Source organism: Calonectris borealis, chromosome 2 (genome assembly GCF_964195595.1).
Source record: "Calonectris borealis chromosome 2, bCalBor7.hap1.2, whole genome shotgun sequence".
NCBI lineage: Eukaryota > Metazoa > Chordata > Aves > Procellariiformes > Procellariidae > Calonectris > Calonectris borealis.
Genome location: NC_134313.1, coordinates 61,615,954 through 61,638,392, shown reverse-complemented (window position 1 = coordinate 61,638,392; position 22,439 = coordinate 61,615,954). Strand labels below are relative to the sequence as shown.

The 22,439-nt window shown below is 35.3% G+C and overlaps 1 protein-coding gene across 1 annotated transcript in view; it reads left to right on the top strand.

Moving 5' to 3' along the window:
- The window catches only part of CDH19 (cadherin 19), a 117,794-nt gene that overhangs the window by 28,951 nt on the left and 66,404 nt on the right, over positions 1 to 22,439 (top strand). Inside the window, exon 2 of the mRNA XM_075142160.1 lies at positions 13,513 to 13,568. The gene's annotated coding sequence lies outside the window, so the exon portion shown is untranslated. The remainder of the gene's footprint in view (positions 1 to 13,512; positions 13,569 to 22,439) is intronic.

Here is a 22,439-nt window from a genome sequence, read left to right as displayed (position 1 = left end):
TTCTCAGTCTTTCCTATGGAGGAAAAGGTACGGGAGGGGAAAAAGAAAACATAGATATCTATAGCACATAGAAACAGTATGTACACATAAAGACCTCCATACGTCCATGTTTCTGTAGGCTTATCATGAGCGGTTTAATTTCTGATAGTTCTGTCTCCAGATGATGATATATCCAAGAATGTCAGCACAGTCTTATAACTTGCCATGTTTCTCTCTAAATTTGTAAACCTGCTCCAGTATCACGGTGGAAGTACTGCACCCCCGTCCTCCCCACAACATCCTTTGCGTTCCCTGGCAAAGACACCGTCACTTTAGAACAACAGCAATGCCCACTGTAGCTGAATGACAGGGCTTACAGAATGACTAGAAATGATGTGAACATTTCTGCTTAAAAGAAATTTAGTGAAAAGATGAGTTTGCCAAATCTGAAATCCTTTGAAGAAAGATACCAATGTTTATTGTCATTGGAAGCCTACTGAAGGCCAGAGCCTACATTTCCTCTCCAAAGAGCTTCCTCTATTATTTGCTGAGTTTCAGAGTAAGAACCCTCGGATCATAAGTGCAGTCTGAAGGTAGGGCATATTGTGTCTGGTTTACTTCTTTGATTTAATTTCCATCTTTTCCTGTCCCTCTTTGAATCAGTGCATGACCATTTCCAATATTGTGTAAAACAGAACTGGAAAAATAATTAATGGGGAAAAGAAGTCAGAAATATTTGAAGACACAGAGAAGCTAATCTGTAGACAATAAACGAGAGCATTCTAGCAACCTCGGGAACAGTGTTATAATAAATTACATATAAAATGATAATCAAAAAGTACCATGTGTATGATAAGCATCAAGAAGGAAAATAGGAGGAAAAAACCCACCCTAGAACTGTAGTTATGGCAGAAACTGGATAAAATATATAATAATACAAAAAGGTTCATTGAAGTCTAAGGCACTGCTAAGAGCTGTAAAGCATTAAATGCATGCTTGGCTAGATTGCCTTAAAAGTAATTAAAAATACTGCAACAAGAAAAAATCTTCATACAAGTAGATCAAAGAACAGAAATAATCTTAACATTTTGCATTATACATACCTGTCTAAAAAAAAAAAAGAAATAAAAAAAAGAAATTTTCTGTTCTTTGAGGAGGTAAATGGTAGTTCACTAATAAAAGATGAGACAGTAACTATCACATGTAACTTTTGTACCATGTAAAGCAGAACTACAGTGCCACAGTCACCATTCCTAGCAGTAATATAAATAATCACAACACCTCATCAATTTTTCCTCTGTAAGCATGAAATAAAATTGCTGAAGCCTGAAGTGAATTATTTATCTCACAAGATGGTAATAGTGGTAGCATCAACAAGTTATAGGAAAGGAAGTTAAACCTTCTGTTGTCTTAATCATTTTGTGGCTAAGCACACAGTGATGTGTCCTGCTGCCTTGTGTGCCTCCTCCCTGGCCCTAGGGAAGAAAAACTGTCACACCGGTGCCACCGAATTGCAGCAGAGACCTGCCCCTTCCCTCCTTTCGCTGCGCGTTCCCTTTCCCACGGGGCTGCCTGCTGTGGCATTGCTCCGCTATCCGTCTGCAGGTCATCTCCTCTTGCAGGAGGAGCAACCTGGGAGGCAGGCAGACCCTCCTTGGAGCAGGAGGAGGGACCAGAAGCCATCCCCTCACCTTGAGGATTCAAGAGCTTGCTGATAGATGCCTCTCTGTTACTTCAGAAGCAGGGAGCCAGCTGTGAACACATGGGGCTGGAAGGATTAACTTTTTTTTCTATCCAAAGTCCTGCTTTACCTCTGCGTTGGCAATCTAAGAGACTTTCAATTATCCTCATCAGAGTGTTCACCCATGCAGCTTCAATAAATAAAATAACTGGGTGTAAGCGTGTTTTTTTTTCTGATGGATGTTGTGGTTAAGAGGACATGACAGTGAGCTGCAAGAGTCATTATCTATTAATTTTGCTGGTTTATTTTAGTAAGCAATTTATAGTTTTTCCAGAATGTCTTTTACATTTTCCGCTCATTAATTGAGTCCCATTTATACTCTTTCTTTTGCATTAAAAGATGTATTGCACTATTTAAAGTCTTAATTTAGCCCATACGTCAAAACTATATCTAAATGAGCCACTTACAGCACTTTTGTATGAATTATATTATGTAAGTCTTTCCCCTCCTGTCTTTTTTATCGTTGCAGATTCAATTCCTTTATTAGAAGGTAGGAAAGGTATAAATAAAACATAAGTATAGTAAACAGCAATATTAAAACACAAACTTGGGACTACCAAGTCAAGTTCAAGATGTAGATGATATTTTAAGTGCCTGAAAAATATGGTCCAAAACCTTGCACGAAGGTGCGAGTAAGTGAGGTTCTCCCATGCAAACTGGGAAAACTCCAATGCTTTTATTCTAATTCACATGGATATGTTTGGGTTTTTTTCCAAACAGTAGCCTATAGTTTTGAAACTTGTAATCCCAGGCCTTTTATTTATCTGTCTTCCTAATCTGTGGACTTAAGTTATCGCTGCTATCATCAACAAAAAGAAGGTGCATACCTTCTCAAGATAATGTCTTCTTTGTAAGCCGGTGCTAGGGGAAAAAAAAAAAAGGCAGAAGAAGAAGGGAGGAATAAGGCAGACCATTAGCAGAACTTCTTTCTCAAAGCTCTTCTAGTCTTCCAGCTTCTGACAGTCCTTAACTCTGGGAAAAAATGTAAAAAAAGAACAGAACAAAACAACAACACCCCCCCCACCCTTGGATCTACTCTAGAGTTACTGAGGCTAGGACACATTCTATCTTTAAAAAGCTTTTTTTTCTGGAAACTCTTCTGGAGGTTTTGTTTGTGTGTTGTTTTCTGGCAAGTAATTTTTTCCTATTTCATATATTAGCTACCTACACTGTGAGCTACATACTTTACTGGTTTAAATTTTCATATGTCTCCTTTAATGTCTCCATTGAATGGCCCACTGATTACAAAACAGTATATTTACAACAGGGTACAGGGAACGTCGTTCTTTTCCTTGGTTGGCTAGCAGCAGGCAGTGACATCTCCCATTGGGAGTAGTACCTTTGCACTGCTCAAATGTGCGTATAACTTAGATGCTGATATTGATGTTCACAGTAACAATGTTTGTCATCTGCTCCATTGCAGATGTGAGAAGCTCTTTCCCACTTAGCACTACATAATAAAGTGTCATTCTCCTGGTTCTTTACACTTCTTTCTTTATTCAGAGGGTTTGGTGAACTTTATTTCTACTTTCTCTTTTTATGACCAAAGCATGACTTTGTTAGATTATTTAAGGTACGTACTATATTTTTAAGATCTCAATTGACATTAATCAAGACAGTTTTTTGCCCTTAAAACTGAATATTTTCAGCATAGGTTTCATTTTGCTCCCACACTATTTTGTGTTAATGTATTGCTTAATATAAGACACAATATAATATGTGGTTATAATAATGATCTTTAACATCTGTTCTTTGCAAATACCAACTGTTCCTTAATTTGGTGCCATATTTAAAAACAATTACCTGCTTTCAGCCTTCCAATTTAATATCAAGTTATATTTCATATCATTATATTTTACTAGGTAGATGATTTTGTTTCTTTTATTGTATAGTTGATTCTTAGCTTTAACAGATTACTATTTCTCTCACCCTGGATAAATTTGATGGAGTGAATAGTACTCCTTATTATCTGCTTCCATCGATAACTTTCTTTCAAGCTTGGCAAAAAACAAACAAACAATCACAACATATTACCACCTTATCCTGAGCAGGAATTTGGATGTACTAGAATTTGGAGATATCTGTACTGCATATCTAATGGTGTTGCTCTTTCCTACTCTTCCACACAGCGCTGAGTATTCTTAGCTATACTTTGGAAAACTATGTGTTTTAGCCTTTTACTATAAAGAGATTTTTAGTATAACGCAAGGCACTTTTATGATACTTTCTTTACATTGGACTTGGAAATCCCTCCAACCTCTGGACTGCTAATGCACCTGCTCCAAAGGCAATAAATAGAACAGTTCTGAACCCAAATCTTGAATGTTATGGATTGGATAGTAAATTTTGAGTTATTATTTTTTTACATATTAGAACTTTGCTGGAGTTATTTGCTCAGATTCTAACTTACTCTCCATTTCTTCAAGAAGTGCAGCCTAACCATCCCTCGTGCCCAAGCAGAGTCCCTCACCCCCTGTAGTGGGTATCATGACACATTCAACTTACTCATTTTGTGGAAAGGCTTCAGTTGTTCAGGCCAATGTGCAATATTACCACCGTTTGAAAAACCTGAGCTTTCTTCCAGATCTACCTTACTCCATAGGAAAATTTTTTGCCTTTCTTTGTCTTCAGGATAAGGTTGGAAAAACCTGAAACCACCTAAGGATTTGATCAGACTATCGATACGGATAGTTCAGAAACAGAAGTGGGAATCATGCTATCCCATAATCACTTATTACAGCATTTTTATAACTTCCTGGACCAGGTTAACATTACCAACTGTTGAAGACTGGTTCCTATTCTAGCTAGATCTTGGCTTCATTGAGTATGGCTATTCCAACGTTTCTTCGATGACTTCTGTACTGATACTGGATCTATTCCAATTTTCTGCTGAACATAACTTAAGTAACCTTGAAAGTCATGGACATAAACATTCCCAGAGGAAGTCATGGTCATGCACAAATATGTTTAAAGATGGTTGTAAGTGGTTATACCTGTTAAGTTTATTACAGTTTAGATAAAGGTGGCTGGAAATTACACTAAGTTATGAACAGCATAACTTGTAAGCCTGTATAAGTGACCAATATGGTAGAAATGCAGTCAAATACAGTCAAAATGCATTATGTGTATATAAGGCCTAGATAACTTTTCTTTTTTCTTACAGACCAGGAAAGTTGTTTGACTTAATCAAGAACTGAATACAGAGTAGACACAGATACACAATTTTTGACTTTTAAAAATATCTGTGAAAATTTCAACTTCTAGTTTTCATTTGTACTTATAGCTATACTTCTTGAATGACAAGACACAGAAGCTGGGTTCTCAGAACTTTTTTTTTTCCTGTTTCTGATCTGCTAGAGACACTGAGCAGAATATTCAAAATCTTATACAAACATATGCTCTTGGAAAGTCTCCAGATTTTCAGACTCACAGATACTGGACAATTCAAAGATGACAAGTTCATTGCACTGGAAGTGCTCTGGTCTGAACACATAAACTTTTGCAAGCTTTATTTTTACTGTTGATAGAAAAATCCATTTTCTGATTATGCTTAGAATGAACACATCATATACAGATGATGAATTATTTTTTTAAATTTATGAATATCAGACTTAACCTTTCAAAAGAGCAACAGAAACTCTGATTTTTCATTGACATATTTAGATTACATATCTTTTTGGATGAAGGAACTTACTCTTTTCTCTGTATGTACAGCACCTAACACAATAAAAATGCTGTTTGTTAGAGTCTCCTAGACATTACTGCACATAATATGAAAAACTAATAATATTATTAACCTAGTAGGGTAGCACTTCAGAATACATTTATTTCTTGAGCTGTGCCCTTAATTTTTACAGAATTACATTTCTAGTAGTTTGAAGGATTTATGAAATAAAATCAAGTGGTAAAGATCAATATGAAAGAGTGAGTAGGTCTGTGACAATGTATTGGCCTTAGAAGCAAAAAGGGCAGAAAGTCAAATACAACTGAAAATGAAATGTCTTACCATTAACCTCTAGAGAATGAATATTATTCCTTGTAATAGGAAATGTTAATTTTATTACTTACAAATTATGTTTTGAACAGCTCTACATTCCCTTTCTATATTGCTTATTTTAAGAAGGTAAAATTTTAGGCTGAAAAAAGTACTCAGCTATAACATGTAAATTTTGTATTATATGACATTAAAAACAGAAGATGAGAAAGCCTTACTACTTTGTTTGATGAATCTTCGGATATTATTCTGAATACTTTGTTTCTGCTTTTGTTGAAGATAGCCTTTTTGAAATAGTCTTACTGGCATATAATACTTTATCCACTGTAGCTGATTAGTCAGATAAATTAATTGAGAAAAATTAATCTGTGATGTTTGTATCAGAGATTCTTTGGGCATTTAGGGACAAAACCATCTATCTTTCACTGGAAATATCATTACTAGACTACAAGCTGAATTTATTTACTGTGTTAAAGAAGAAATATTTGAATGTTAATGTTCCTATCATATAGGTTCCAGAAAGTTTTATGAACCAGGAGAAAATAACAATTTTTACTTCAAACAATTGACATGATACATTGTTTGCATCCCATTTTTTGGAGAACTTATTGCTTATAATAAACAGATTCAAGTTTACTAAATTAATGAAGCTTACTTTTTTTCTTCTAATAATTGAACATGCAGAGTACATGCTTTGACCTAGGAAGAGATTGCAAAACTGAAGCTATTAATATCTTCTTAAATTTTCCTCTTGAATCTTTTAACTCAAATGAGAAGGCAAGTTTTGCTTTTTCATTTATTATCTATATTGTGTACGCCTGTGTGTATACTAAATCATTTTTTGCTTTGTTCAGAATGCTGAACAAAGTGATATAAATAACTACTTGTAAGCATTTATTTTTTTGCTTGAAAATTTCAAAACCTTCATGCTATAGGGCAAACATATTAACTCATCTGATGAACAAAGAATCTCAAATTCTGAAACACTGTGGTACATGTGTACTTGTGCTACCAGTTTGGTGCATCCAAGTTGTAGAGTAGGTTGCTTGGATTCTTCTGAATTAATTACTCCCAAATCTTGTTACGAACAAAGGGCAACAAACACACGTTATCTTCGAAATCAAGAATTTGTTACTTTAACTAAAGTCTCAATAGTCTAATGAAATAATATTTACTATTAGCCCAATTACGATCTTAAGAAGTTATAGTTCAAAATATATACAATTAAAATTAATGTGCTTGAATTTCTTAGTATGCTCCCCTTTTCTTTGGTGAAGCGTTCACCCCTCTAGTGACCTCCTAGGTGCTGAGGTCAATAGCTTCAGTGTGGGTTGAGGGAAATTGTACACTGAAACTTCAGCATCCCTAGCCCTTCACTTGGAAGGAGCTAAATGTTAATATGGATAACATCTTCCCCCTCACAGCCTGAGGCAATTTTTTTTCACATTTGTAGTATCTTGCTCTATCTTCATTGGTCTGCAGGATCACGTCACATCCAAATGCACTATATATAGTATGTTTTACATGTTTACCCAGGTTATCAGGTTTCATTCTTTTCATAAACAGCAGTATCTCATCTCTGGTACCATCCTATGCCCATAATTTTAAGGCGTCTGCTCTTATCCTGTGCCTTCCCTCCTCTATGCAGCATTTCACTCCAGGGTCATAGATAGTTCATTCTACACCAAAAAGTTGATGAATATGAATATCAAGCAGCTACCAAAATGTATATAGCTGTAGACACAAACACATATGCATGTTTAGCTTTACAAAGCTAAACAAAGATAAAATAAAATCTCATAATTATTAACCTGATCATTGGATAATTGCTTTCGTGGTTAAACAAGCTAAAAAAGATCTTCAGAGATGAGTCTAGACAAAGCCTGGTAAGTCCTAGAGCATGTGTTGTTTTCTCACCACAAAGCCTGTAGCCAGTTACAAGCAATGACATCATGCTACTGAGCTAGAAGGCTGTGCTTGCTTTCTTGAAAGAGATGGTCCTAAGAAGATGCTCGAAGTCGATTTATGGGATCACAGACTGTCTGATTAATTTTTCCAAAGTCAGCCAATAGGTCATTGACAATAGAACTCTGATTAACTGATTGTCTTTGTAGACTCCATCATAGTAGATATTTTTTCAATTAATATAGGGCCAAGTGGGGGACTATTCTCTCCAGGTCAGGCCTGGAGCATATTTGTAAGACAGAATTTACAATGGCATATGCCATTTATTTTGTTTTCTGTAACATAGTTTAAATTAACGAGCCGTAAATCTTGAAATTGCTACTTTCTTCATAACAAATACAGTCCAGACTGATAGTAGCAAAGATCTGAAGCAATATTTGGATTCAAGAATTTACTTCACTGGGAAACCATGATTCTATAGAGATGGTAAAATGGAGATACCAATGCTGGAAGAATCCAAGCTAACAAGACCATATAATGTAGTGCAGAACTATATAGCCATGGGCACACTGTTTATTAAGTTGAGCTCTGATATTCCTCTTCATACCAGTTTCAGTGATCTTCCATACTCCAACCAGGTAACCTCCATCACTAGAGAATCCTCCACAGCATAAAGGAGCCCTGCATACACATTTAGCTTTCTAGTACATACAGCACTCATCACTGAGATTAAGATGAAGGATAAGATAAAGAGCTATATTTATCACTACTTCAAAGTCTGTCATTTTATTGCAAAGTAGATCAATTTTATGAGGGTGCATACAATCACATAAGCTCAGAAGTGTAACCAGGCAGATAAACCCTGCCTTTTGTTACCTTTGGTACATTAGTACCTGTGAAAGAAGTTACATATATCACCCCTGGATCTTAGTTTCTAGACTTACTAACTCAGATTTCCATGATCTCATCATACATCTTTGCACAGTTTTATGGTGTAAACATTCAGATTTCAAATCTGCATTTTGGTACAGGCATGGCATTTCTGTTGAAGAGAAAGGAAGATTTAACCTTTACAGCTTATAAAATATTCACACATAAAAAAACAAGCTACAGAAAATAGTTTTGCTTAATGGTCAAATGTACTATTTTGGGGTTGCAATTTAAGCATTATTTCAATTTGTCATATTGGAATTAAAACAACAGTATCACCAATAAATTACAGTACTATACTAATGAAAGTTATGTCAGACTTTATCTTAACACTAAAAAATGTTTCATTTTTTTCCCTGTGAAATAAAGATCAAATATTTAATTAGTTCAATAGCAATAATAATATGAATGCTACTTTTAAGTTCTTTAAGGAGCAGTCAAATTTGAGACCTATAAAAAATGTTACTTGTGATCTTGAAAACACTGGGCAATTTGAGTAAATAATACTCTATTTCTTCTGCACTTCAAGAGGCAAGGTATTTGGCCAAGGTCAAAAATAGAAAGTAGAGCTTCAGTGTTTTGTACCAAACAACAGAATTCAAGTGCCTCTGTCGCATCCTTGCTAGATTTAGCTATCTAAAGAGTAGAGTCATCCAGTGGTAATGATAGTTCCTTCTCCTATCGGTTTCCTTCCCTGTGTGAAACCCCACAGCCTTGCTGTTTGCACGGGAGGTGGGATGGCTCCTGAAGGCAGTGGCCTGACCGCTGCATGAGCTGTTCTCCATCTGGCTGCGGGTGAGCTGGCCAGCACCCAAGGCAGGGCTGACCTTGCTCCTGGGCTACCCACATCTTCATCTGTCTGAGACCTTGATGTGCTTCTCATAGGTTGCTCTCCCCTTTCTCCTGACTGCCAGAAAAACTGGTCCTCCATCTGGCTAGTGTCCAAGATGCTCCAGTCACAGTTTCGCCATCTGGTTTATGCTTGGAAAGATGAACTGGATGTTCTTAATTTAAAATAGTCAGTCTCTCCCTACCCTCTCTCCCCAGCCTACTTACTGCATCTACAACGTATTGAATTTTGGCTTGATTTCTGCATAATTGTGGAGAGGAGATCTGGCTGTTTCCCTCTCTCTCTCTCAATCTTTCTCTTTTTTTTTTTTCCCCTCCTTTGCTTCTTTTCTATTCTCCAATAGCTGGCAGAAAGTTTCCTAAATACTGTGAAATTGTCACTCACAAGATCGCTTCTCCATCTTTACACAGCTTTCCTGTTTATTCTCTGTTGTTTTGTAAAAACAGCCCCCCCCCAAAAAAAATAGAACAGCTTAAAATCTTTATTTTATATTTTTACTGTATTTTCATTGTCCTTTTGATACACCACTATCAACCACACGCATATATCCCTTCCTCTCTCTCCAGTGGGTAAAGCCTTTTAAGAACACACATTCATAAAAATTAATTCCATATGAACATCTTATATGCTTGGTACCAAATGGTAAAAATGCATAAACAGATGATGGTTTTAAAAGGAAGAGTCTCTGGGAATATTTTTAGTTTACTATAAAATATCTCAGTGCAACCAGGCTGATTTTTCCCCTCAGATTTTATCACACAAGGTCTTGTTTGTTGTTGACTGTGCCTCTGAGTCTTAGAGGTCAATGCGTTTCCATGCTGTTACTCATGTAGCATTCATGTCAGGGTCTTCAGCTGGTCTAATTGGCGTAGACTACACAGCAGCCAATGAAGCTAGGTAAGTTTACATCTTCCCAACCTGCTCACAGATCAAATAGGAGCATTTTACAAGCAGCAGTTACTCAGTACTATCTATCTGACCTGTCTTTGACATTCAAAGATAGGATGGACTTACGTTATACCAGTTATAAATCTCTGTTAGGCAATGCTATGTTAATTCTTTAATAACAACTATAGTAGCATTTAAAAAAAAAAAAAAGCCATAAAATTTGATATGGTTTATGAACAATTCAGGATTCTGATTTTAGCCCACATAAACTGATCTGCTGGTTGCAGATCCCACCCACCAGAATGCAACTGTAAACTCTGTATTAAATTCTCTTGTGTTAAGAGTTTACCTGTGAACCTCAATGCAAAACACAATTTGTGAAAAAAAGAAAACTTTTTTTCCCCTGACGTTTTTCCATTTGAATTAGAACAACAAATAAGGGGGGGGGGGGGGAAATCCTTAAAAAAAAGGGGTGGGGAGGGGAATTGGTGTCAAACAAAGTAAGGTTATTCTAATTTCATTTTTGCTGGCTGAAAGACTTTTTCTCAGGGTGTACCTGAAAAGCCCAATTTTTTCATTTTAGAAAACCAAAGAGCTCAAAAAAATTGCCTTACTGCTTTCCCCTATCCTGTACCTAGAAATCAAAAAAATGTAGAGATGAATGGTGGTCTGTGGAACATAGCGTGAGGGCCCCTTGTCTTATGTCATCTTCTTAGCAGCCATTAACAAAAAGAAAAAAAAAATGGCCTTCCATTTTCCTCTCCCTCTTGGCAGGAGGAATGAGATTTGGATCTTTTCCTTACCTAACAGCTCATCTCCAAGGCTTTTCACTTTTCACAGTTGTCTTCCAAGCTATCATTTAGGCTTTGCTGGGATGAAATGATGACATTATGAAATTCTTCAGACAGGAATCCTTCGTTTTATTTTATTTTGTTCTATTTAATTTCATTCATTTTTGGAATGGAAATGTCATGGGGATTAACTAAAAGAAAAAAAAAAAACCAAAGCATGTTGACATTTCTGAAATTGGAATATTTCATTTAGTTATGTTGAGCTAATCCAACAAGGTTATTTTTTTGCCACTGAAATTTGTGCATAAATGTCTTTTCCAAATTAGGCTGACCTGGCCATGTAATCTCTATAGCAGTTCTTGTACTAATCTCTACACTAGTTTTCGTATTGAGAGGTTATAATGGAGCGGAACACTGGGCTGATCAGTCATCAAATCAGCTATAGATTTGGTCTTCATGAACTTGAATTTAGTATTTCTAATATTTCTTCTACCTTCATGCTTCATTTTTTTCTACATGTAAATGGATATATTAATACTTCGCTACCTACTATAGAGGTAGAATAGCCTTCTAACATTTGTAACAGACTGATCATGTATGTGAAAAAGTGTATGAGGGTTACATAGCTAACCAAATGGAAAGAAATATTTGTCTTTTTATTTTTCAACACATTTTATAATAATTCATGACTGAATTCTGACTTGCACTATATATGACCTGTGTCTAAAAGCAGCTGCTGTCCTCTCTGCCGGAGACATGGGAAAATATGAACTAGTTACTTACAGAAATCAGGTGAATTCAGGTTCTTCTTAGGATGTGATCATCAGCATGAGACCTTGGGCTAAAGACAGAGATGAGACGTTCAATCTATATGTAAACAATGTGTAACAGTAAGAGAATAAGGGAACTCCATTCTTTCAGGGGATCATCTTGAAGATTTTCCTGCTCTGAATTTGCTCTTATTGGTTGTATCTTGTAATGGGAATATAAACAGGAAAAGATAACAAGGTGTCTGTGCATTATTTTCCAAACACAATGCATTCTATCATAACAATATGCACAGAAAAGAAAAGGAAAGTGGAAAGTAAAGTAAAGGAGAAAGGAATCATCTTTGGAAAGGTCTGATTACAGTGTGACATTCAGATTCTTTTAATTAAGAAGACTTTTTTCCACAGAATTTTCACACATACTACTAAGTACACACTTATCTTAAGTAACTATACTTTGTTGCAATTTATTAAACTTTCCCCTCGGGGGAGGGGGGGGGGGAGAAAGAAAAAAAAAAGAAAGGAAAAAAAAGAAATAAAAAAAGATTTCTTAACACAGAAAGGATAGAATCATGTGGGAAAAATGCAAAAACACACACGTTGATCATTAAATATTGAAAAAAATAAGACACACAGAGATTTTGAAACTGATTCCAAATAATTCCATGAAAAAGAGTCTCACTGGTATTGTAGATTAATCCATGCATTTTTGTATTTACACTGCCTCATGTGTAGCTTCTAACTTCTGTTCCAGAAGCTGTGATTTAGAACATATTTTAGTGGGAACTGAATTTTAGTTGCAGTGGAATTATTAAAGGAAAAGTGAAAAAAAAAAAAATACACACACTTATTCAGCAAAATGCTTTCTCTCAGCATAGTATATTTATTCTGTCTAGTGATAAGATATTGCTCAGGAATGCAAAATAATATTGTATTTCAGCCTATGCAGCCCTCCAAGCCCCACTTATCTTTTCTCTCTTGGTTCCACTTGGCTCCTCTCGGAGCTGTGCCTCCCTTAAGTGGTAATAGGTAAGAATCACTTTGGGAAAAGCTGCATATCTGGATCCCCATAAACAATCCATCTAGAAATGGCAAAGATCCCAACAATAAAAAAAAAAAAAACCACAACACAAATACCCAAAATTCAGTTTTGAGTTCCCAGAGATGAAGATTATATGAATGCTCTCATTGCTCTGGTTCATATCCCACTGCTGCTATTTTCACAGCGCCTTCTCCACCTTTTAGCAGTGTTGTGCTGGATGCTTATCTAGCCTGGAATAATTCTGCTTAGCTTGATGCAAATTCCAAACGTCTATTCCAAACACAAGAGCCATGATTTGGGAATAGGTGATTTGGGAGAATCATCCCCCCTGATACCTTGAGTTCTGTCCCTCTCCCTCCCTGTCCCTCACTGAGTAAATTCAACTTACTCTGATATCAGGTCAATATTTGAATAACCTACCTTATTTTCTCCATGATATATTTGCAGAGGTTATAAGCTATTACTCGGAAGTTGGAAATACCATATATAAAACAAAAATAATCAAACAATAAAACTTCACTCTTCTCATATTTCATGCCAATGATCTATAAAAGTGTAAAAACATCATAACCTGTGAGATATTCAGAGACCAAATACAGAGATTAATACCTCCTCTTCCCCCCAGCTTTAGTTCACAGGAGCAATGTATTCCTACACAAAACCGAGGACAGGACTTACTAGGTAAGTCTTTACATATGTTGCTTTTATATAGCAGCTTGCCATAAAACTCAGCAGACATTTGACTAACTTAATTTAACTTTTTCCAAAATATGAAGCTTTTTAAACTGTTTTCTTTTTAAAATAATCAACTTTTTTTTTGTATATAAAACCATGGCTTCTTATTCTCTGCAAACTAATATACATGTAATTTATTCATTCGTTTTTCACCTTCTAGAGACAAATATCTTCAAAGACAAAAATCTAGTTTTGTTTTGGGTACAAAGTCTTTTTTTTCTGCCCTGTGTTTTATGAGAGAAATTCCCCCTCAGGTGGATAGAACTGAAATCCCATCACTGAATTTCCTCTAAACCCCTGCCTCAGGTAAATGCAGCCCACAAACACAGTATGAGAATAATTAAACAACAAATAAATTAAATAAGAAGAAACAAAATATGTTCTTTTTTTCCCTCTTTTTTTTTTTTCCCCCTCGCTCTCTCCTTTTTTTTTTGTTGTTTTTTAGGTTTTGTTTGTCTCCCCTTTTGGTTTTCCAAGGTTTTTCACGAACATGTTTTGCCTTTGCCAAAGGATCTGTCTGTATTTTGAATTCTCGTCATACTGGAAAGTGATTAAGGGAAGAACTGTTTACCTGCAGTCCCACTGAATGAACCCAAGAGAGTGAAACTTTCTGAGATCAGTCCAATTAGGCAAGTGTCAAAGATGAAGACATAATCTCATTCATCTTCTTAAATGAGAACTGTCCCCTTTTTAATCCTTTCTTTTTTTTTTTTTTTTTTGTGTTCTTCATACTGTTTAAAAATAAACAGTGCTCCTAGGGTTTCCCATCTTTATTCTTTCTTTAGTTTCTGGAAAATGGAATAGATTTTCCTTAAAAAAAAGATAATTAACTCTACTGAATTTTTAGGACTGTCTTTCTTGAAGTCATTATAGCACATACTTATATATCCACAAAATATGATTGGTTATAATATTTGAACAGAGGTTTAACTTTAAAAAAAATTAATAGATATCATCTTACTATTGACTGATCAGTATCCAAGTTTTAAATTGTATAGACATTTTAATTCCAATTTTATTATCATGTTTTTGCCCCCAAGCAAACACCTAATTTAAGGTATATCTTTTGGATGGATAAAATTCCTATTTTTAATCATAATAGACATAATGAAAAAGGAAAAGACTCCAAACAGTTTAACTGAAATTCTGAAGTTTCTCTCTCAGTCCCTAGTGTCTATATGACAACTCATTTATTTAGTTAGGTAAAATAAAGTTCACTCAACTCTTCCAAATGTCCAAATGTAAAGTTTTGCTCAGGCGATAAGTAGAGCTTCTCATGTGTTCTCTCAGAACTGGGTTGCCCATTCATGTTGATTGCGCTACTAATTCTGTTGTCAGTAAGCAACGGGTCTCCCCTATGGAGCGAGATGATGTTAAGCTTTTAACACACCTTGGAGGGAAGCTGTGACACCAGTCAAGGTGACAGTGGCTGCTGAAAGCTACCGAATTGCTAAGATCCCTCTCTGTGGGAAATAGCATGGTCTGTGAGATCAGGAAAGAGCTAACAGAATAACTGTTTTCCGTAATATGTGACAGTTCAAATTATTTCCTTTCAATGTTAATATCAAAAAGCTTGCCTGTCATTAACAGGTGCGCAGACAAAGAGAAACGGAGACTGTCCATCACATGAGAACATTGTGCTGGGAATAAGTATGTGTTTTCTTCTCAATTGAGAAATGTTTTCTCATAATTTTGTGAATTATGCTTCTTATTTGACTTTTTTTTTAAGGTGCAGACTACACAACTAATTTTTTTTTTTCCTTATTGCTGTACCTTGTCAAAAGTCCGTCCTATTCTGGCCAGTTTGCCTCATCCATTCTTCAACAAACATTTCCAAGAAACTTCCATTTTTTTTTGCTTCCTACTGCTCATTTCTGTTCCCTCCACATGGCACATCTTACTTAGATTACAACCTGTGACAAGATTCAACATTCTCAGTAAATGAGCATATCTCGTTTGCCAACTGTCAACAATGGTTTTACCCTTTTCTTACACCTATGTCTAGTTAATTTTGACTTAGCGAATGAAACGTCACCTCTTCTGTATTGCTGGAAAGCCAGTGAGAAGCAGCTTTGGTAAAAAAGCTGTTCTTCCAGGTGGTAAATGGTAACATGTCACTGAATTCCAATTACACTTCTTCAGTTTCCACAGATCTTAGGAGAGCGTCCTTCTCCTCTTCCTATTTTTCTGTGTTGCATCTGCTGCACCTCACCCTGTACAGAGCTGATGTCAGACCGTGAACCAAAACTAGGATGCAACCATTCTTACTAAATAGCAGCTCTCCCCAAGCATTCCTTTTTCTTAAAGAAACAAACAAACAAGCATAAAAAAAAGTGCAGAAGATATGAAAATGTGATCTTAGTTTATGTTGATTGCCTCACTCAAATTTAACATCAGGTTTTAGACAAAGAAATCAAGTTTTGCCTAGCGCAGGCAAAAATGCTTGAGGTAGGAACACCTGAAAGAAATCTTTGTCAGCTGGTTTTTGATATCTAATTTCATAAATAATCAAATAACCATTACTAAGAACACAGTGTTATCAAAGAACCTTAAACTCTATAATATTACCATGTTTGCTCTGATTTGAGAAAAAAAATATTAGCCAATCTATCTACTTCTTGAAGCTGGAACTGTATGTAATTTGATAAATTGTGTGTTCATTTCCAGTCTGATACAGAAAATATATTACTTGTACTGAAGTAGTTAGGAGGAGATAATCCTCAAGAAATTATCAGGAGAACATCCTCAAAAGACTGAAAAGTAATTCTGAATAATCCCACAAAAATCCAGCTGCTCAGATAGTGAACACAATACTTTTCTATAGAGTATAAGGCTTTCTGACTGTGTCAAGATGGACATAAGGGATGGACAGTTTTCCTGTCTTACTTCAAGCCCATTCATTTCAAGTTTTAATGTCTGTAATATTGGGGGGGGGGAACCAGCTGATTTGCTCCTGACATCTAGACATAAATACAGTAAACAGTGATTCATTGTTAGCCAAGGTGCCAGAGCTCACATATGCATCAATCAGAACTGTTCCCTTTGCAGACCATGTTCTGCTCTGCTGTTGTGCTCTGACCTGGCAACATTATCTAGTCGTGTTTTCTTATAGTATTATATATGCTGAAGAATCACATTTCCTCATTCACCATCTTTTGTGTTCTGGCCGTGAGATTCCTGAATGTCTGAGTAAGATCTGCAGGGCTGGTCAGAATTTACTTTCCTTCCTTTCCAGAAAAAAATATATTAAAAATATGTGACAAAAGTACAGACAAGAGTTTTTCAATTTCCACATAGGAACAGTTGCTAAATTTTCTTAGACTGGATGAGGAAGAAGAAAGAGGGAGAGGTAACTTTTCTCGAGATGGCAAAATATTCTATTTAAAGGAGGCAATTTCAGGAGAAAAAAAAATCTGTCAACTTGAAGGCATATTTATTCCTTAAGCTACTAATTTCATAGTGGAAAAGCTAAAATTGTTTTAGAAGTTTTTGGGGTGTTTTTTTTTTAGTTTTATCATTAACAGGATACATTAAGTAAGTCTGACAAAATGTCATGTTTGTTGTTTTACCATTTAGGACTTCTCAGAAATCTTGGCCTGGAGCTAATACTGATGTAGCACTAAGCTTAAATTATCTCACCATAAATATGTCTTCCATAATAATTACAGAAGTGTTACTGTAATCCACAATTCTTGTTTATTCTCAAAATACCCTTATTTCTTTTTGAGAGCACAAGGAATGCACAATGAATATTTGAATTATTGTTCAAAATTTCCTAAATTGACTTAAGAGAAAACTTAATTTCTATGAAAAAATTGTAACCTGTTGCATAATTATTCCACAAGATTTTGAGGGTCTTTTTCTTTTTTTTTTTTAATGAGGATTATATTATTTTTATTATATTTTTCAGTTGACTATAAAAACAAAACACTACCTAGTAGACAAAAATTAATTTTTGTAGACAGTTGCAAGAAAAGTAAAAGGATTTATTTCATGTCTCTCAAAATACGTAAGGATGTAAACCAATACCTTGGGCATGTGATTTTTTCCCAGAGTGAAGATTTTATGATTCTTGAAACTAAATTATTTTGGGGAAAAAAAGGCTGGAGGGCAAAAACCAGACTATAGAAACTCTCTTCTTTGACTAACTTTTGTGACTACTCTAAATTGATCACTTGTTTCCCTGACTAATCTCTAAACAGAGGGCATATCCCTTTCACTTGCAAAATACTCTCACACAAAATGAATTACCTTCCCACCACTTTGGTTACTTGCCAGGGAGTACTTTATTTTTCCACTAGGAGAAAGAAAATCAGCTTGTATTTTGCTTGCTAGAGCCTTCTGCATTTTAATTCTGAACTCTGAATGAACATCAGAGAGGCCTTATGATGTTTTGCACAAAAGTGCCTGTGTTCATAGTTTTACTCAGGGCACCCAAAATAGCATGCAGTAAGCAGTGTCATACTGTGAGTTTTCAAAACTAAAAGCAGAAGTGACTTATACTGGCAGGAAGCTGTAACTCCTAAAGCTTTCCGAGGATCTGCGAAGTAATAAAGAACTGCTTACTTCTCTGCATCTGATGTTTAATTCAACTTTTACAATACTCACTTCTTTAAACCTAGAAGGCCCTGAGGTACACAGGTAAGATCTCTATCTTTTTTTCTTTATTATCCTCAAAAATCAAATTTAAAACATTTAACTAGGTGTTTCCAGTGCAAAAGCCACAACAGGCAACAAACCCGGAAGCCACTCAAAACCTCTAGAAGGAGAAATCTGCTTTTGTTGTTTCCCCAGAGTCCACTGACAAACTTTCTATAGCTGTGGAAATCCAACTCTCTAAGTTGGATTTACCAGAGGTAATACTTACTACACCTGGTTTGTGTTCAGCTTGCACACTGAAATTTTCATGCTGATTATCAATCTGTTTTTGCAAGACCCCCACCTCTGACAGACTGCTTGTGATTGCTTCATTTACACTCACGCAAGTGATTGTCACTAAAACGTGTTTACAATTTCTGAGGGTGACATCAAGAAGAGTGAAAAGTCTCTTGATTTACAGGAACACTTAGAAATATTCCCTGGCTTGCTACTCCATTCCAATGCAGCAATAATAATATCTCTTTTTAAATTTTGTCTTAACTTTACCTTCACATTTCTGTTCCCATTTCTCTTTATAATCCCACACCTAGCAACTGCAAAGTTTTTCAGGCCACAAAAAAGAAATGCCTCTACTTTTGTTGGATCTCAAGTGTGAAATGGCAATTTGTTAATAAATAAGATGTTCAAAGAGCAATGCAGTATATATACTATCAAAATATTTTTATTGCATGTTTCTTTAGTAAGCCTTCTATTAGGAGGTATAGCTACAATTATTTTTTTCACGTTCAAACTCTCCGATTAGACTGTAGTCAAGAAAGAGCCAGTAGAATATAGTCTAGAGATATTTAACAGCTCTTGATTGGTTATTAAAATGCTGAATGTCTGTGAGCTTGTTCATTTCTACAAATTATTTTGGTATGAAACTGGTAGGAATTACACGGCTTTCGGATTATATAATTATTTTTTAATAGATTGTAATTTAGAATCAGTTGTGGTTGCAAAAGCACTCCAGATAAACTACTTTTGATTTATACCAGGATAAATTTGCACTAAGGTGCAAAAATTGATCTGTGAACTCAATTTTAGGAGTTATAATGATACATTTCAATGTTCAGCATTTTTCTGTTAGAAGTGTTGAACCAAGCACTTACATAAAATTAATACAGGGCTGTGTCTGGAGTTCAGACCTTCTGCGTTTTTACAGACTAAAAAATGCATTGGTGTAAGAGCTAGTAGACAATGAAAATCCATTCTTGGAATAATTTTTAGGTAAAGGAGGGAGGAAGAAAGAGGGACTTGCCCACAAAATACTCTAAGAAAAATAGCTTAAAATTGAAGAACAAAATTACAAATCTACTATGGAAAGCTATGCATTTTTAGAACCAAAATGTAACTATTTTAACCTAGTGTTGGTAATTTATGAAATTATAATGCACATTTTACATGCAGAACTGCTAAAATGTAGAATATTTTAAAAATGAACTCAGTATGTTACCTCTCTGTTTCAGAATACTTTACAATTACTAACCTGAAATAAATATCAGAAAATATCAGTACATTTTGATATTGAAATAAGAAAGCAATATGTGATATGCTATACAGGCAGATTGTAATGATGCCCATGGTTTAAGCTACCTGTTGCTTTTCATCATTGCCCTTTGTTTTATTTGCTTTGATACTTTATAACTCTGTGGGGTGAAACTTCCATTTTGCAGTCTTTGTATCACATTCACTACAAATATACTTGGAAACTTATTTAGCTTAATCAGAACAATTTGGCTATTTCTTAAATCAGTTTAATTTAAAACAGGTAATTTTGCCATCAGATCTAACAATACAATAGACAATACTGAATTAAAATATTAGTTCTTTTGTAGGCTAAAACCATTCTTCTCATTTTACTTTGCAAGTCACAGAAAGTCTTGATTTCTACCACAGGCAGTAGAAATGGGTTCCACCACGGTCCCTTAATTTTTTGTCTGTTTCAGCTATGTTCCCAAGCTCTTTTGAGTCTACATGATGCTAAAGGAAGAAAGGTGTAACAGAATGTCTTCCTTATCCATCCTTTCAATCTTCTTAACCCAGCAAAATACTTGTTTCTGAAGATGAATGAATCGAGAGGCCAGAGACTGTGTATGGTAGCCTCAGCTATCCTGGCTATCCTGAGTTTTGTGGGAGGTTTCATTCCAGACCTTGCTAAGTAGACAAGTTACACGTCCATTATGGAGGAAGCTGACGGGGGTGGAGCAATGTCAGCAAGACCACATGGGACAGACCTGGGAACATAATTGTGCTTTGAATACACAGATCCAGGTCTCCTCTCCGCAGCTGCATTGCCTGTAGCATAAAAGGAATTGCAATTGTTGCTGCTAACAAGCTGCAACTGTTAACAATGTTTGTCAAAGGACATTACTCCCAGGGTTTCTATCAGGGACACAAAGATAATGAAGACCTTGTAAATGGAAGGTGATATTAAATTAGAATCCCTCATTCTCAGGCCACTGACCTGACTGTTAAATCCAACTCCTTTTGAGACAACAAAATTAGAAGCATTCAGATAAACAACCATATAAAAGATATTCAATTGGGAGGAAAAAAAAAGAAAAAAAGAAAAAAAGAAAGAAGTAAAACCTCAGTAAAAGACTTTGTGTCTGCAAATGTAGTACTGGAACTAAAAATATAACACCTGAAATAAGATTACTAAGACTATCTTAAGGGAGAACTCTAAAGTTTATATATTCTGATGCAATGTTAAATTTGTAGAGGACAAACTTTTTTGCATTGGCACTATTTTTTTTTCCAACTTATGAGTGACAGTTGTTGCAACCTTAAAATTGCTAAGTAAACATTAGAGGAAGTGTAAGCTATCACTTAACATTTTCCTGTTTTACTTTTTACATGGAATTATGACACATTGGAAGCCAAAACACATCCTGGTAGAGTAAATTATAAAATATAAATAACAAACGAATAACTGAATTCAGTGTGACTGAGCACTGTCTTTTTGTATTTATTCTGATTCAAATCTAGCCAGAATAAAATATCTCTGCAAAATAAACTATTTTTCAGTATTTTACAGATCTTTAAGATAGTCAATGGTAAATAAAATGGGTAAATAAAATAGCAATTTAAAGTTCTTGAAGTTTTATTTTGTTTGACAATTTTCTGTTTAAAACTGTTTTTACAGCTACATTAACTAATATTATATATTGTCATTATATTAACAAATATTTAAAATGCCCTGCCCTCATTCTCATGCAGCATAAAGAAGGTTTGTGGCTCTTCATTGTTAGCATTCTGATGGTGTAGCCAATCTGATGTGTTCTCTTGAAATACAAAGACAACAAAAATTAAAAGGGATTTAAAGAGACAACATTTGACAAATGATAAAGACACTATGGTTACACACTCTTTTCCCTGTAGAGAACCTTTCCAGAACGGTGAATAGGATATGTAGGATATGTGGGGAACAATCTACATGGCAACATGGTAAATTTTTCCCTCTTGAGGTTCATAAGTTCAAGTGGGATAATGCCATCTGTCAAAAATGGTCAGAAAAAAACAGGATCAAAAGACTTTGCAAAGAAAACTCTATTTATTTAGTGTCTCTTTAACAATTTGAAATTGTTAAAAGAATTCTAGATATCCAAAACAGAATTTTTCAGGATATGAAACAAGGAGCTATGTCTTATATTGCTTTGTAAACAGATTGTGGTTCGCTGGATGTGGTCACAAGTGAACAGAGCTCACTTCCTAAGAGTTTTACCCATGGTGACTAAACACAGAAGCCAAAAACCGAAAAGATGTGAATCTTTGTTAAATCATGAATCTGTGATTTCTGAATAATTGGACGCACTCTGAAAATTTCAAGAAAACTGCCAACAAACTTCATAAATAAAGCTGAGAAAATCATGACACAGCAGCATGAAAGAATTTATATAATCCAAAATACTCTAAATATTCTCTGCATATATTTTAAATTTACTGAAAACAGTCATACAAGCACACATGCCCATACACAAAACCATGCTCTGTGTTACATGTTGGCATGAGGAGTATGAATATGCAAACTGCTACAGAAGCTCCCCAGCGCCCTGATGCTTTTGCACATATTTTTGAGAAGATGGGTACAGACTAGGAGGAGTCCTAACTTTGATTGCCTTTTAACTTATCCATGACATTTGAGGTAATATGAAATGGGATTTTTTTCTCTAAATG